The 17770-nt window shown below is 37.4% G+C and overlaps 1 protein-coding gene across 7 annotated transcripts in view; it reads right to left on the reverse strand.

The window, feature by feature from the left end:
• The window catches only part of LOC116840472 (protein roadkill), a 223911-nt gene that overhangs the window by 192609 nt on the left and 13532 nt on the right, over nt 1-17770 (reverse strand). The gene's annotated exons all lie outside the window — the stretch shown is intronic.

The raw sequence follows: 17770 nt of genomic DNA on the forward strand, positions 1-17770 counted from the left end.
TACAAAAAAAGATGAAAGAAATAATCGAAATTTGCAGTAAATAATATATCATGCAAAATGTAATATCTGAGAGTAACTTTGAACAAATTTCATAACTACATTGATATGACACACACAATATACGCATTGTTGTATAATAAAAATTGAATTATTAGTTCAATGTAATATATTCATCCACAAGTGCAATTAAAATAATCATAAAGTTTGCATAATCGATTGTCCCACGTCATGATAATCATAAAAGTCCATCTGGCTATGATCGTATTAGATGATCGCCTCTACGTTATCGACATTTTTGGGCATTTTCGTCATCTATTCCAGCATCCCTTCGACATGACATATTGTTGCAAATTCGATCATTTTTCCGTATATCTTTGATATTTTTATCTCGTTATTCTACGTGATAAATATGAGTGGTCTAATCTGCCATAAGGGACTCAATGTTGCTGAATCTCGCGGTTTAATGTACTTAAAGTTAATGCAAAGTGCACGTACGTCAGTCTATCGGAGCAGAGCGTCCTGCAGCGTGGCGGCACGCGGTGCCATCGCGACAACGCGAGATCGGCTTCGAGCAATTTCACACGGGAGCACGAGATTGACATCTCGGTGTCGCGCGAACTGGAATTCCTGGAGAGGCGGAATAGAACGCACGCGTGGCTTAGGTCAGGGACGACGAAGTCGTCGTCGTCGGCGGCGGCGGGTCGGTCGATCGAAACAGATCGCGGTACCGAGTGGCTAACGATGGTGCGCAAGGCCTCTCGCGGCGACGCGCTAGTTAGCGTTAATGTTGACGAGCGCGTGGGAACATTACCGGGGGAGATACGGCGCTAGCCCTCCATTACGATGTAACTTGTCAGAGTTGGACATGTCCATTTATCTACAGGGTGTCCCGTCACTACCGCATTATCTCTTAAGGACGAATTCCTGAGGTAATTTGAACAAAAAAATCCTAATGTAAAAATGTCGAGGCTATAATGATAGCACAAGTAACAAATAATAACAATTTCGTCAAAATCTTATGAATAAAATATCACCCAATATATTTATGAGAATCAATAAGCTGTCACACATTTGACGTCTCTTTCAGAGGTTTACAACTAATTTCATATCTTATGCAAATTCTCACTTATGTGCATGCACCTGTATTATTGTGTATTGTATCGTATCTGAGCGCGCGTACTTTAGCCAATATCATTGTCATAAATTATCTATGAAGTCAACTTTAATTGTTTATAATTTGAAAAGTATTATTTTCAAATTATAAACTTATTGATTCTCATAAATGTATTGGGTGATATTTTATTCATAAGATTTTGACGAAATTGTTATTATTTGTGATATGTTTATTTAAATGATAGAAAAGGCAGATTGTTATTATATACGTTGTTTATATAAATTGTCTATAAAGTCAACTTTAATTGTTTATAATTTGAAAAGTATTATTTTCAAATTATAAACTTATTGATTCTCATAAATGTATTGGGTGATATTTTATTCATAAGATTTTGACGAAATTGTTATTATTTGTGATATGTTTATTTAAATGATAGAAAAGGCAGATTGTTATTATATACGTTGTTTATATAAATTGTCTATAAAGTCAACTTTAATTGTTTATAATTTGAAAAGTATTATTTTCAAATTATAAACTTATTGATTCTCATAAATGTATTGGGTGATATTTTATTCATAAGATTTTGACGAAATTGTTATTATTTGTGATATGTTTATTTAAATGATAGAAAAGGCAGATTGTTATTATATACGTTGTTGTATGTATAGAACTTTCGTATCAATATTTGGAAAAGGGACGACATGTGCATGCACCTGTACCATTGTGTGTTGTATCTGAGCGCGCGTACTTTAGCCAATATAATTGGTCAACTTTAATCGTTTATAACTTGAAAAATATTATAGCCATTTTTGCACTAGGATTTTTTTTCAAATTACCTCAGGAATCCGCCCTTAAAAGATAATGTGATAGTGGCGGGACACCCTATATATTTCTAAAGTCTGACTTCACCTGTTGTGTGCACAAAAAAAAGAGAACACGTTCTTATCATAAAGATGTCTTCTATTCTATTTTGGACATATCTATTCTGGACATATAAATCTTCAAATAAAATTGCACAGCGTTAGACGAAGATAGGTTGCTTGCAATAACATGTTTAAAAGATAATGTGGTAGTGGCGGGACACCCTGTATATTTCTAAAGTCTGACTTCATCTGTTGTGTGCACAAAAAAAAGAGAATACGTTCTTATCATAAAGATGTCTTCTATTCTATTTTGGACATATCTATTCTGGACATATAAATCTTCAAATGAAATTGCACAGCGTTAGACGAAGATAGGTTGCTTGCAATAACGTGCTTTATATGATTCAATAAAGGAACATATATTATTATTCTCGCATAAAAAATGCTTTGGAATCTAATTGAGATCCAGCTAAATTTCTCACGATAATCACTGATTCTAGATGGGAAATCTAGATTCTGGTGAAAAGTGTAATGTTTTAAAGACGAATTTCTAAGTCGAAAACCCAGACAGATTCCATTTGGTCATTCTCAACATTTTCCTAGAGATTTATTCTGATTTACATTTCAATTTTTCAATAAATTTTTGTGAGAACGTAAAACGGATTGAAATAAATATTAAAGTTCTATACTGTTTTGCGATATTCGTAATAAATAATTTCGAGATATTAATTAAAGCGCTGTCTGTATACTTATACATTAGGTCAAACTGAACAAAAAAAAATCCTCTACCATTTTGCAAATGACCACATAGATCTTTAGATATTAATTAAAGAAGATTTGTGCATTATCGCGCACAATCATAACAATTTTCTTTCTTAAATAATTTTCTTTTCTTTAATAATTAAAAATCTGCGTGGTTATTTGCAAAATGATAAAGGGCTTTTTGTTCAATTTTACTTAATGTACAAGCACACAATAACACATATTCTCACTATAGCTCATCCACCATACCGCGCGTGATTGTTCACCAATCTTCTTTAATTAATATTTCGATCATTATTGCAAATATTGCAAAACGATATAGGACTTTTATGTTCACCTCAATTCATCCACACAAAAATTGTGAAGGAGAGTCTGAAATATACTTGTAACGAGTAAATACTCAAAATGTTTCATATATTTTGCTCAATTTTAGTTTAAAATGTAAATCAGAAAAATCTTTGGGGGAACGTTGCGCATGACCAAATGAGATCTGTCCGAGTGTTTCTCACTTAGATTCGCATATTTGAAGCGTTAAATTTTTAATCAGAAACTGCACAGATTTCCCATCTAGAAATCATAATTATTGTAGGAAATCGAGTCCAAATTAGATCCCAAAGTATTTTTTATGCAGGAACGATCACCCTCGTCGTCGTCGTCGTTGGCACGACCGGCGTTATCTCGACGGGTACGGGGCGGCGAAACCGAAAGGAGATGATAAAAGTACATCTGGACGATCCGTACTGAGACGACACGCTGATCAATAGGACGCGGAGTCGATGCGTGTGGATGCGTTCATGTGCGGTAAACGAGGAAACGCGTTCTCCTCCTCGCGCGGACGGTGCAAGTGGAGTAGGTTACGTAGATAAGTCGTTATATATACATACGTACTTACTTACGTACGCTCGCGTACGTAATTCGCCCGGCGAGTGGGCATGTGGGGCCCTCGATGCATCCTTCGTACGGATTATGGACACGCGGCAGGCCACCACGCCGGGTTCCCCCGTCCATCCGGCGTGGAATATCCGAGCTACCGCGAGCGAGCGAGCGAGCGCGATAATAATCTCAAATCGATACGAATAATCTAGGTGGACGGGTAATAAACAGCTTTTTATCGATGGTCTACTTCGAGCGCGCGTAGACGCGCCGAGGCGCCCGCGACGGGAGTTATTAAGGACGAGGGAGCCGGAAATCGCCCTCCCCCGCGCTGTTTCAACGAGTGCGGAATCTGGATCGCGCGCTGGAAGGCTCCAACGAAACGGTGGAGTATGAAGTAAGAGCTTGGCGTATGAAGTAAGAGTAAGAGAGAAAACTAACTTATCTCACTTGTAACGCATGAACTTTCTTACACCGGAAGAATTTATTTGGTAGAAAGACTTTCGGCGTAAGGGAGCCGGAATACAAGCGTAAGCGAAATAAATCATTTTCATTTCTTACTCCTACACTGCAGATCCGAGTGTGTTATTCTCAAACGCATGAACGTGTCATTTGCTGAATCTCTTCTCACGCGTCCCTTGCGGTTTTAAATCACGTCATTCAACACGCTTATGATGTATAAATTAGAATTTTATACGTTGGAGCGTGTTAAATGACGCAAAGAACGTAAGAAACATGTAAAAATAGATTCAGCCAATTACACACTTATGCGTTTAAAAGTCACACATACGGATTTGCAGTTGTACTCTTACTTCTTCCGCCAAGCTCACTCTATGTATTGTAAACCGCCATTTACCCTTTGTCCACAACCTTGCTTTAATTCTTAAGCCGTAAGAAATTGACCAACCACAGTTGATTATTTTTAAAATAATCGACTGTGATTAGTCAATTTATTATGGCTTAAAGATTAAAACAAGATTGTGGACAAGAGGTCAGTGGAGTAAACTTGACGTAAGAGAGTATAAAATAAAAATAATTTATTTCGTTTATGCCAATACTCGAACTCCCTTACAGCGAAAGTATTTCTTTTACTTAAGAGGAATAAAAAAAACCGAAACTATGTCCCGAGTCGAAATTTTAGCCTTACGTTAAATCTTGATCTCTACGCAGTAGGAGCTAAGTTATTAAAGTAGGTTTAATTCTAATGATTTATTTCCACTTTGAGTCTGACGATATTCAAAATTTCCTTTTTCACTCTTTTTAGCGTCAAAATAAGTTATTACAAAATAAAACATACGGTTGATAGAGTCGTGGCGGACATTAATTCGTAGAAGAAGGTCGCCTCTATCATGTTTACACAGTCAGTCACAACAATTGCCTGAGAAGTTGAAACTCCCAAAATTTTAAAATATAGCATCTAGCCCCAATCTCCTCTATAGTCATAAGCGAAATAAATTATTTTCATTTCCGCATATTATAGACAGCCACTGAGTCGCGAATAACACGCGACGCTAAGATGAATGTCTTTTTCAGGACACTCTGTATCGCGAGAATCGATAAGTCAGCCGCCTCTCACTGAATGGAACCGCCCGAAATCGCGTTGCTAACAACTGAGAGCGTATCTTTTAGGGGAAAAGAAGTCCCAATGTCCACTACTACACTTAAAAATTGATGTGTTAAATTTAACATTTCATGTGTCCCAAATCATCCACTCATTTATGTGTAAATTTAACACAAAACAAATGTGTTAAAAGTAACACGCATAATATGTAAAAAATTAACATAAGAATTTAACACTTGAATACCGTCAGGAATCACAATTTGTGTTAAATTGACATATGTATAACGTTAAATTAACTAAAATAAAATGTTACTTTAACATCTGAGAGAAATATTAATCTACGGTTTTGATGAAATGAAAATGTTTAATTGACATAATATCTATATCTGACATATTAAATATATCAAATACAACCTGTGATCCTAACGATATTCAAGTGTTAAATTCTTGTGTTAATTTGTTTTAATTTTTTACATATTATGCGTGTTACTTTTTAACACGTTTGTTTTGTGTTAAATTTACACATAAATGAGAATGGATGATTTAGGACACATGAAATGTGTTAAATTTAACACATCAGTTTTTACAATTTACGGTTATTGGGACTATAGGAGTGTTGAAACTCGTAAACGACGAAACGATATTATATTTGAGTTTCATTGATTAATAGATATCTTGATGGAAGAACGAAACTCACAGTTTGTCTCGGAGATCCCTGTGAATTACGGAATCTCGGTCGGTCTTTAACAGGAAATTGAAGAAATCAACGTTGTTTCTTTTTCCTCCCGAGGCACGAATGTAACATATTAACGGTCTGGAGGCCGTTGCCACAAAGAGAACGGTTTCTTTGGATTTAATCACTTTTATTAAATTCAAAGACGTTTATTTATTAGAAAACAGTCCAAATAAATCAATGTTTAATTCGACAAATACGGATATTTGGCTTTTCAAATAATTTCATTGTTTGACCTAAATAATTTATTGTTTGTTTAAAAAAAGGCTTCATATTAAAAAAAAATCTAATATAGTCAAAATCTTCTCAAGCAAAAGAAAAACTGAAAAAATCAACCCTTTTTCTTTCGCGGTACGAATCTAATATCTATATATCGAATATAATCTATATAACGCTTTGGAGATTACTGAGAAATAAAATAAAATAAATAAATTTCTTTCGCGGCACGAATCTAATATCTATATATCGAATATAATCTATATAACGCTTTGGAGACTACTGAGAAATAAAATAAAATAAATAAATTTCTTTCGCGGCACGAATCTAATATCTATATATCGAATATAATCTATATAACGCTTTGGAGACTACTGAGAAATAAAATAAAATAAATAAATTTCTTTCGCGGCACTAATCTAATATCTATATATCGAATATAATCTACATAACGCTTTGGAGACTACTGAGAAATAAAGCCAATAATTTCCTTGAATTTAATAAATCTCAAATATAATAATAATTTAGTAATAATACACAGACATTTTATACTCTTCAGTACAAAATACGAAATATCTCGTGAACTATTCACTTTTCGAAAATCGCACCTTAATATTTTTCTACATTAATCTTCAAAATGGTTTAAACACTTTCTTCTCAATATGTTTTGGAACGCAGCCGATTATCCAATGAGAAAACTTGTTTTTTATTAATTCCCAGGAGTCAAGTTCTCTCAGTGGAGCATTGGCTACGTTCCAAACTGCGCCGAGAAAAAGTGTTCAAACCATTTTGAAGCCCAGTGCACGTAGAATGACGAGAGAAATCAATTGGAGATATTAAATATTTTGTATCAATGAACGTGCATCAATGAATCTGCAAAATGCAGCAGAATTTTATTTAAGATTTCTCTATCTTTTTTTAATTAGAACAATCGATTCCACTCTTTAACTAAGTAGACTACAAAGGAACGAAAACGCGGTAACTCGTGACACAATCCGATATTCTCCTTTTCCATTCATTAGTATAAATTAGCCTTCGCGGTGGCTGATGAGCCGCATGTCGCGCGCAGCTGTTAGAACCGCGGCTTAACACACCGGTTTTACAGCGGCGAGCGTTTTGATCTCCAAAAGAAATACATCGTGCGATTAGGATGCGCGCGATAAGACGAATCGCGCGATTACATCTTGCTCCGCGGAACCGACGATCTAGTTCTCCGTGAATAACTCTGCTTGGCTGGTCGAACGACATGTAACATGCACTTTTACGTGCAAGTCTAACGACGCGTGATTCAAGACGGCTTGATTACACCGAAAAACACGCTTCGCGGTTCTATATTGAGTTCTAGCTCGATATAAATTACGCTTCATTCTGATGTATTTTATAAACCAACTTTTGCTGACGGCATATTCAATATAGAAATATATTTATTAAATAATATTTATTTCTTATAGATTTTTGTTAGCACTTTTACAGAATATAAATAAGCAAAGATGAAAATGACCCCAGTGTACTAAATTAAGATATCCAAAGCATGTGTACTAACTATGTGAAGGTTAAATCTAAATTTAAACCACTTTTGAAAAATCGGCCCCAAATATGCATTACACTGAGACAAAATGTTTGGTATTTATAACTATATAATCATGTAATAAGGAAGTAATTATTATATAATATGGTTAAGAAAGGAATTTTCTTATTAAATTTTATTATAATATTAGCGATAATAGCCTTATATACATATTACTACTACCATTTCCGTGTTAGAACAAACAAAAAATATGGAAACAAAAGTAACCATAATTTTAGTTAATCAACTATTTTTTTTCTCCCAGTATAGTTGAACACTGAAATAAGGAAACGCGAACTACGCGATATTATGGCGAAGTGAATGAGGAAGGATCGAAAACAATTAAAACCACAAAAATCGTCAGCTGACAATCGCGGCGCATATTCCTAAACCCTAGAATCGCGTTTAAAGATGCGGTCTGGTTGGTCCTCCACCAAACGAACACCAATTTGTCGAAATTATCCGTCGACCGCTACGTCGCCACGGTCGAGAGACGAAATGGGGTCGGTAACGAGCCCGCAGGATTAATTGCGCTGCACGAGCCGAATTAAGGCGACCTCTCGTGCGAGGCGTGGTGGGACTCGCGCGGGTTCGACGCGTTTGTCCGAATAGAGATCAAGCCGGTGAATCCTATGGGACGAACGGACAGACAGACGGACAGACAGACAGACAGACAGACGGCCGTCGGGGTTGCGGCCAGCTGCGCGCAAGTCGACCGAAACGAGGCTTCGGATATCAAACTGGCCAACGCGCGCCTGTTGATATTAGCATTTATTTATATCTCCTGACCTCAAATATGTGTAACGTGTCGGTCGGCCGGCCGGCCCCTCTCCGTCGCCGGCACGACGACGGCTCGGGCACGCCTCCGTTTTTCGAGGTTACGCCGCGAGAGTGAGAAAGAGACCGAGAGAGAGAACGAGAAAGAAAGAGTGAGAGAATAAGAGAGAGAGAGAGAGAGGGGAGGGAGGGGAAAGGAGAGAGAAAGACCGCGATGATATCGAGCTCCATCAAATCCCCGTCGTCGGTGGTGTAACACACAGTGTCTCCTTTGTGACGTCACCGAGCGAGGGCGTCGCACAGCCGCGGCCCGTTTTATCGCCACCCGTGCGATCGAGAGAGCGCGGCGCGATGCCGCTTCGCGTGAGAAACGCACCGAGCCCTTTCGGATCGTAATTTGGGGAACGCGAACCCGAGAGAGAACGCACCCGGATGGACTTTCATGATTAGAGAGGACCGGGAAATGCTCGATATTAAAGAATTTCGAAGTGACAACTTCTTCAGGCAACTAATTGTGACTGACGACTGTATAAACATGATAGAGACAACCTTCTTCTATGTATCAATGCCCGCCACAACCCTGTTTCATATATTTATAAATCGTATATTTATAAATCCTGTTTCATATATTTATAAATCATATATTTTGTTTTATAATAATCGAGATGAACGTACAGTAACATAGCCTTCTTACTGGATTCAGTTGCTCAGTAGTGCAAGATAAGAAGGTCACGTATAAAATATATATCCTGATAAAATATATATCCTGATTAGTAGTTTCAGTCTCCGCGAGAGATCTCCACAACCCTCGTGCCAGTCCCTCATTATGAGCCAACTTCATCTCGTCCGTCCATATCCTCTATTTCAATCATTTTATGAATGAAAACTGTATTTATTATCACAAACAGTATAGCATATATTGCAAGAAATATTATTCCTAGCAACAAATCGCTTAATTATATTCAGTCACAATGGAGAATTAATACCAAATTTCAAGAGGCTCGAAAATTTACTTTGCTATTACCAAATATTTTCTATTTCTTAATCGTTACATTATTCCGACTTTAATAAAACTCAGGGAAGATTATTTATATTCAAAAGGGACCATTTCGTGACTTTATACCCACTATTCCTCCCAAGGTAAATACTAAAAAGAGCACATGAGTAATATACTTTTTTAATCCTATTTTCAGCCTTATTATTCCATTCAACCCCTATTTTGATACTCTGAAACCTACATATCAACCTATTTTGATTCTTATCCGAAATTTTGATCCTACTTTCAGTCACAGTAAGTAAATGAATTTTTACGGGTCTGTCGAGAAGAGAAGCTAGAAAGAATTTAAACCACAAAGGGTTAAATCATAATCGCGGAGTGTATCCCCAAGTCCTAAACTCTCATTTAAAGACATGGTCTGGTCGGTCTTCTAAACGAACGCCAATTTTTGATCTCTTGGTGTAAAAAGCCGAACTAGTAAGTTAGCTAGTAGATTGCACAGTATCAAAAGAAGTTGATGAAGACTTCAAAGTACAAAAGTAGGCGTTAAATAGAACATTGAGCTCGAAAGTAAGACCAACATTTTCGACTCGGGTATCCCCGTGGATCTCTCTCGCCATGTGCCTAAATAAAAACGAGCCCTGGAAGAGATCTATTTTAACTTAGAAATGAAGACCTCCTCCCCTTCGTCACTTTAGATTTCTCACCGACGATCTACTCGCGTTCGTTGTTCATTTATCAATCTCCTTTTTTCTTTTATTCCTATTTTTAAATCGGCCACGCGCGCGAAAGTTCGGCGGTTGTTCAGGAAGCAAAAGTATCGTTTAGCCGGACGTGTACTCCCCGACGCGCTGCATAAAAAAAGAGAAAAGAGACAGAGACAGAGAGAGAGAGAGAGAGAGAGAGAGAGAGAGAAGAAAGAAAAAGGGAGCAACACGCGCAGTTCGGGCGAGCAATCGATTTGCGATGACCTCGCCGTCTCTGGAAAGCAGGGACGAGATGCAATTTTTGATCCAAATATTTATAGCCTCTCAACCGAAAGGCGCGCGTCGCTAATAACACGTGCACGCGCGCGTTCAGCGATTCTGGAACGAAGCGTATGAAATAAGGTAAACGTTTTAGCGATAAAATTAACTGTACACGTGACAGGCACGTTCTGGGCGTTCGCGCGAGACCGCTCGCCGAGAGCTCACCTATGCGCGTGCGCGCGAGGCCGTAAAATTAAACGAGATTACGACGGGGTAATTTTTAAAGTGATTAATTTTAGCCCGTTAATCCGACAAAGTTGTGTGCGCGAGGCTCCGCGTACAGCCTTGACCAAAAGCGTCGTCTTTAATAAATTGCGGCAGGGCAAAGTGCTGGCGCGCTTTGCGAAAAAGGCGCGCGCGCGCGAACGAGAGATAGGGATGTATTTTGCGATATATCGCAAGCACTGCGATTTTCGCGATTGAACCTTTAAAAATCGCGCCTGCAATTCAAAATCATTGGTCATTTTAGTTAAGTAGTCTGTGCAAATATCGCGCGACAATCTATATTTTATACTAATCCAAACTTGTAGAGACTCAATGATATTATGCCATTATAACAGCCTTAAAATGTTAAGTTGCACTTAACTACTTTTTATATATGATTTTTTTACACAGAGAGAACGATTTGTTGAATCAAATAAACGTTTCTTTGGAATAGTCCAAACAAATTATTTGGTTAACGCAACAAAAATATTCCTTTGGAACTAAGCCGCAAATAAATATTTTTCTTGCGTCAAACAAAATTTTGTTCGATCAATCAAAAAATTCGTTTCTATTCCAAAGAAGTGTTTATTTGATTCAACCAAATCGTTCTCTCTGTATATATTTCAGAAGACTATATTAAAGATTGCTACACTTAATATGAAAGTTATTACTAACACCGTAATAACACTTAGTTAAAATAGTTCTCTTGACTAATGAATCTTTCACTATACGATTATAGTTACAAATATCAGATACTTTTTCCCTGTACAGCTTTCCGCAAAGGCAGTTGTTTACTTAAGCAAAAAAGAAAAATTTAGATTTAAGTAAATATGTTATTGATACCTGTCGAATGAATATTTTTTATTCTCTAGATATTTTTTTCTCAGTGTAAGGCTCGCGCGCGCGTGTATCAATAATTTTTTTAATTGACTCTTGGCTTCGCCAAGAACTACCTGTCGTGTAATAACTTATCGCAATCGATCGGAGGCGCCCTGTATTTTCGAGAGGCTGGGTCTGTAATATACGTTATGTACAATTAAGTTATTGGCTATAAGAACGAGAGAGGGGGGGAGAGAGAGAGAGAGAGAGATAAAGTTGCACGGCGAGACGTTACGTTAGCGCAACACGAGAAATTCTCTCGCAAGCGAGTACATAACACACGCACGGCTTACGTAGAACGAGAGATCGTAAAACATAATCAACGCGAAAAGGGTTAAACGGCCAAGAAACGGCCACGAAAGAGGTGGAGGACTCGCCGCGGCGTCTCGCATAATGGCCTGACTAACGTGAAGCTAAATGTGCGTGGGGGATCCTTCGTAATGTGGACATCCTTGGCATAAGCATAGAAAGCTAGAAAGCCTCGGCACCGTCTATGATAACCCAAATACGAGAGTCGCGCGCTCGATTATCCGACTTTGTTTGAGAGAAACCTTCTTTTGTGCGCGCTCGTTACCGCGCCACGAAATAAATCACATCGCCGCGAAACGCTCCATATACCGCGAGAATTTAAGCGACGGAGTCGCTAAAATCGCATTTACATTTCGCGGGGAATATTTCTTTTTTTCTCCTGCTCCTCTCTAATGATTTTCTTGCGGGTTTCTTCAGTCGAGTGAACCCGTCTGATTTCCTTGTAATCAAAACGACGTAAACGCGAACTTAGGGAAGAAGAGAGAAAAAGAGAAAGAGGGAGGGATGGAGGGAGAGAGAGAGAGAGAGAGATTCGCCTTCGCAACATTAACGCGTCTAAAGTATCTGGTGAAACATCCTATATATCATGTGTGTCATGGGAATTTATAATAAAATCATTCTTATGATTATAAAAATAATTAATATTATATTTTTATAATTTTTACTTTATTTTAATATTTTTTAAAATTTTACTTGGCACAAATGATTTGGTTGATTCGGCAAATCTATAATTCACTGAGCAAAATTAAATGTCAACCTACTGTTCAAAAATTAAGTTTAATTTTTCATAGAATGTTTAAAACTAAAAATTGATGAAATTTTTATTTATTCATTTTATTTATTTATTTTATTTTTGATGAAATTTTACTTTTCTAATTTTCCTAAAACAGATAAATATTAACTTACTGTCGCTGTCAACATATTAAAATAGACAGCCATATTGTGACTCTCACGTCACATCGGTCAAGATAGGAACAACATTCATATTGAAAATAATTAATGATGAAGCTGGATTATAACTTCAAAATCATAGTGGGCAGTAGAGGGTTAAAACTAATCAGATTTGCTAGTAACAAAGAAATTATGTATAATAGCAGTTGTCAACCTGCTTATGCAGCAAATCATTTCGTATTTCGACTTAATTAAAGTTTGTGAAACAAATTCATTAATTTGTATAATTCTTGTACGATTCTGAGACAAATTTGGTCAGACTAATGAGATTCTATGCTGTATCTGGAAAAATCTTGAGAAATTTCCACGTGAGAAAATCACTGAAAGTCGTGTTTACATTCCCCACTAATGGAGGATACTATTTTTTAGCGATTTTCTCGCAAGATTTTCTTGCAAGTTGAATAAATCCGTCGAGTTCCCGTGCGATCAAAACGACAAAAGTGTGATCGAACTTGAAGGAGAGCGAGAGGTCCGTCACCGCGATTTTAACACGTCTAAAGCACCCGGACGATGGAAAAAAAGAAATTGAAATCTATCGGTCGTGGGAGGACCGATTTTTCTCTCCGAAAATTTCATATTCCTCGCGACGATATTTGCCGATCGTAGTAAATCTTGCTCGCTGCACGAATTATCGCGTTATGTGACGGAGATTTTTGGCAAGTGCCGCGTGAATTTGTCCCGCGACTTGGTGAGTGCCAAGTTTTCGACAGTCAACAAAAGGGTACCGTAAGCGCGCCGCGTCAGCGTTAGAAAGTCGGCTAGACCTTTTTTGTGGTGAGCGACGACGACGACGAACGACTTCGACGAAGATGCAGACAGGACGAGAGAGTACGCGCTCACTTTCCCCGACCAGGCGAACGCGTATCGTTCCCGGCGATCGCTAAAGGGTACCATCATCGAGACGGCGAATTCGCTTTCGCAGATCACCGCTCGTTAAGCCTGTCGGGGCGGCGGAGTAACGATACCTTTTGCAGCACGAGACAATAAATAAGCTAAGTAATTTACCGTCTCGCCGCATCACTCGCTCACATTACACAGAAAGGATTTCGTAACAAGTACTAAAATTTGCTAGTTGTCGCTAAATTATTCAGTCAAATAATGAGGGCCAAGCATAAAGTGATAATTAAGAAATAATTTAGTTATACAGAATGTCCCAGAAGAATCTCCAAATCTCAATCTCTCTAAACTTTCACATAGTACGGATTGAGATGAACATAAAAGTCCTATACCGTTTTGTGTCCCATACTGATTCGCAATTATCGAGATATTAATTAAAGAAGATTTGTGATCGAACAACTGATGAATCCTACGAGCTATCATGATATCTTAGTCACACTTATACCCTTGTAACTTTCAAGAAACGCAATGCCATATTTACTAGTAAATATTGGAAACAACGCAACATGTGACGAACATCAATAAATGATATTTCTTGTCTTAATAAAACAAATAATACCAAATATTTCATCAAACAGAATGATTTCATAACACTTACTAAATTCTATGAATTATGCGCCTTAAAGGATTAAAACAATAATTTTGTTGCCAAGAAACTGGCATTTGTCAACTGCCAAATTCTGATTTTTATATCAGATTCGTAATGAGCGATGCTGAAAACTTTAGTGCACTGTACTGTGCAGCGAAAAGATGGAAAGTTTTCCAATTGGAAAAGTGGCTCGCAAAAACTTGATATTTTTTTACAAATTCTTATAAATATTGCAACATTTAGAAGAATTTAAAAAAAAATCAGACTCGAGTAGTTTTTTTTCTACATTAGCGTTTAATTTAAAAGAAAATTAATCCCGATAGCTATAAAATTGTAGTCTGTAGCGATTTTTAAACAGTAAATTCCTATTTGTCCCCACTGTGCATCGGACAGGACGACGAGCGCGAAGCGCGAGTTCCGTAAAGGCGCGGTGTTTGCTCGACAGCGATATTTTGCTCGAATTGCGGACGAGCTGAAGGTGGAATAGCAATATAGGACTCTAATCGGAGCGAGTTTAATCATTCCGGCCGAGCTGGATCTATCGCGGACCGCAGCGAGAAGCGATAATCGATTGAGCAGAGGTCGGCGGAAATTGGCACGGGAGATGGACTGACAGGACGAAGGTAACGGATGACGAAATCAAGGACGTCATCCCGCTGCCACGTCGAAACTATCGGCCGACGAGTCAATTACGACGACGGCTCGATGGCCGCGACATGCTCGGCGGGAGGGAGCTGCACGCTGAATTATGCGAAAAAGAATTTATTACGCCCGGCGAAATCCGATGTCGCGCGTTAAAAACGTCGCTCGATAACGTCGTACTGCGCGCCACGCGACCGTGAGACGGAGAGATAAAATGTGACTTTTTATATCGGAAAATAACACGATACTTTAGCGACACGACGCTACAAAAAAGTTCATTTTACGGTGAAAAGAGATCTGATAACATTCAATCAGCCTGGATAATAATTACTAAGTGCTTTGGGGGATGAAATAGTCTCAACTTAATATATAGTTAATATAATCAGATAATTTGGTAAGCATTAGCAAATAGTCTTGCAAGGCTTGATATCTGTGTTATCAGGTTAGAACAAATTTTTTACCAAATAGTTTAGTAATTATCAAACTATTTAGTAAACTACTGGCAAATAATACCAATTATGATAAAATATATATATATATATATATATTTGGTATTATAAATAACCAAAAATATATATCATAGATTTGATGTATAAAGGATCTTTAATCTCAATCAAACGGACTGAAGATTAGTAAGTTACCAAATATTTAATATCCGTTATCAAGTATTTGTTGACTACTATCAAATTATTGATATAAGTGTTATAAAATCATTCCGTTTTACATAACTATTAATATACAAGACGTCTGACTCAGAACATACAAAATCACGCGTTAGTGAAGCGCATCAACGTGAACATGAAAATCCACATTTTGCAAACAATCATAAAATGTCGAGATATTAAAAAAAGAAGTAAACCAGAGCGCACGGATTCTTTTTTTTTCAGTTTTACCTTTCAACATTTTGTTATGCATTTTACTTTTTAATGTTCCCTGGTAATGCAGAAATAAACAGTTAATACAATTTACTTTGCTAAGTGGCACAAATTCTACTAAAAAGCATAATAAATTTTATAATAATATAGATTTCGATAATCTTAAAATATAAATAGCACATATGAAACAGAAAGACAATAAATTATGTCGAAATATTCCGTTTTATTGCGAAATTCTACAATAATTATTAATATAGAATTTTCTCCGTGTAGGACAATTTCAGCAACTTGAAGACGTTAAACAAGTTTCTATCAACTTTGTCACCTAAACTACTTTTATAGCTTCAAGTAATCACAGATTTCGGGAGTCAAAGTCAACAAAATTATTATCTCAGTATTACAAACTGTTTCTGTAGTTTATTCGAACCGCTAATGTTTAACATCTTCTCCCGACGGATTAACCTTGCTCAGTTATGCCCTTGTACCTCTCTTCTCCTCTTTCCTCTCCTCGCCTCTCCTATCCTTCTCACTCACCTTCTTCCGTCGCAGAAGTAAATATTTAAAGCTGTCATACAGAAAAGTTGAGTCTCCAGTTGAGATTATTTCGTCTTTACTTAGCAACGCGATAAATATCAAGGCGCTCGTGCACGCGCCGCGATAAAAGTTATATCATATCTGTGAATATTCGCGTATCGCGCGAGGAATGTCCTTCGCAATTTCTGCATAAGCTTACCGCGAACGAAGCTCAGTAAATATGGGGTGTCCCGAGTTCTCCGCATCCTGCTTATTTGTTCGCGAATTCTGCGCCACTTAGAGCAGAAGTCAAAATTCGAATTCACAATTTCCATTAATTTCTATCAATTTCCGAATTTCCGCGCCATTAAAGCGACCTCACATACAAATTTCTTGATATTTCCCAAAATGCAGATTGGATTCGAATGCCCAATTTTGTCCCAAAATAGCTTGTGCCGTTACCAATAGATATACCAATTAAGAATCTCATTCTTATCTCAAACTTTTCTTTCTTGGATTTTCTGTCTAGAATCGAAGCAGAAATATTAGAGAACTCGAGCTTTTTTAAATGTTTTCTGCATCATTAATGCAATAAAAACGATATAAATATTTTTTCTGGCTTACATTGTTCTATGCCAAGACGGAAAATAATTCATTTTCGTTTTATATGTAATATAGAATATAATTCATACATCTAAACATAATTTAACGATTTGATACATTTGTAAAAATTTGTCGGATATTTTTTATTTTCCTAGCTCGAATGCTTAGCTCGTTTTTATTACAACTTTTTCATGATTTTTTTGCAAACACTTTGAATGTTTACTCTCTACAAATATGTGTATGTACATATATTTATAACGAATAAGTGCAAAGTGTTTCATATATTTTGCTCAATTTTAATTTAAAATGTAAACTAGAAAAAGAATCTTTGGGAAAACGTTGGGGACGGCCAAATGGAATTTGTCTGGGTTCCCCACTTAGACTCGCATGTTCAAAACATTACACTTCTAACCAGAACATAGATTTCCTACCTAGAACCTATAATTAATATGGGAAATCTGGCTGGATCCTAACTAGATTCCAAAGTATTTCTATGCGGGACATTCAGTCGGTATTTTTCCGACACAATCGTCGATTCGCTCTCTCACCTGCTCCGAGATTCGCACCGGCGAATCTTAATTCGCGAGAGCTCGACCGCCCCATCTCCCCCCTTCCCCCCACTCCCCTCAACCTTCTTCCGAGATTTCCAATCGCCAGAAGTACTCTTCTAACCCAATCGTTCCGCGTTTCCAGCTCAAACATCGTTAACGACCCGATACTTTCGCCGAGGGAAAACCCACAAATCTCTCCCCCCCTCCTTCTCTCTCTCTCTCTCTCTCTCTCTCTCTCTCTCTCTCTCTCTCTCTCTCTCTCTCTC

The sequence above is a fragment of the Odontomachus brunneus genome, unplaced genomic scaffold (genome assembly GCF_010583005.1).
Source record: "Odontomachus brunneus isolate Ranch 3 - 2012 unplaced genomic scaffold, Obru_v1 Obru_scaffold_010, whole genome shotgun sequence".
Taxonomy (NCBI): Eukaryota; Metazoa; Arthropoda; class Insecta; order Hymenoptera; family Formicidae; genus Odontomachus; species Odontomachus brunneus.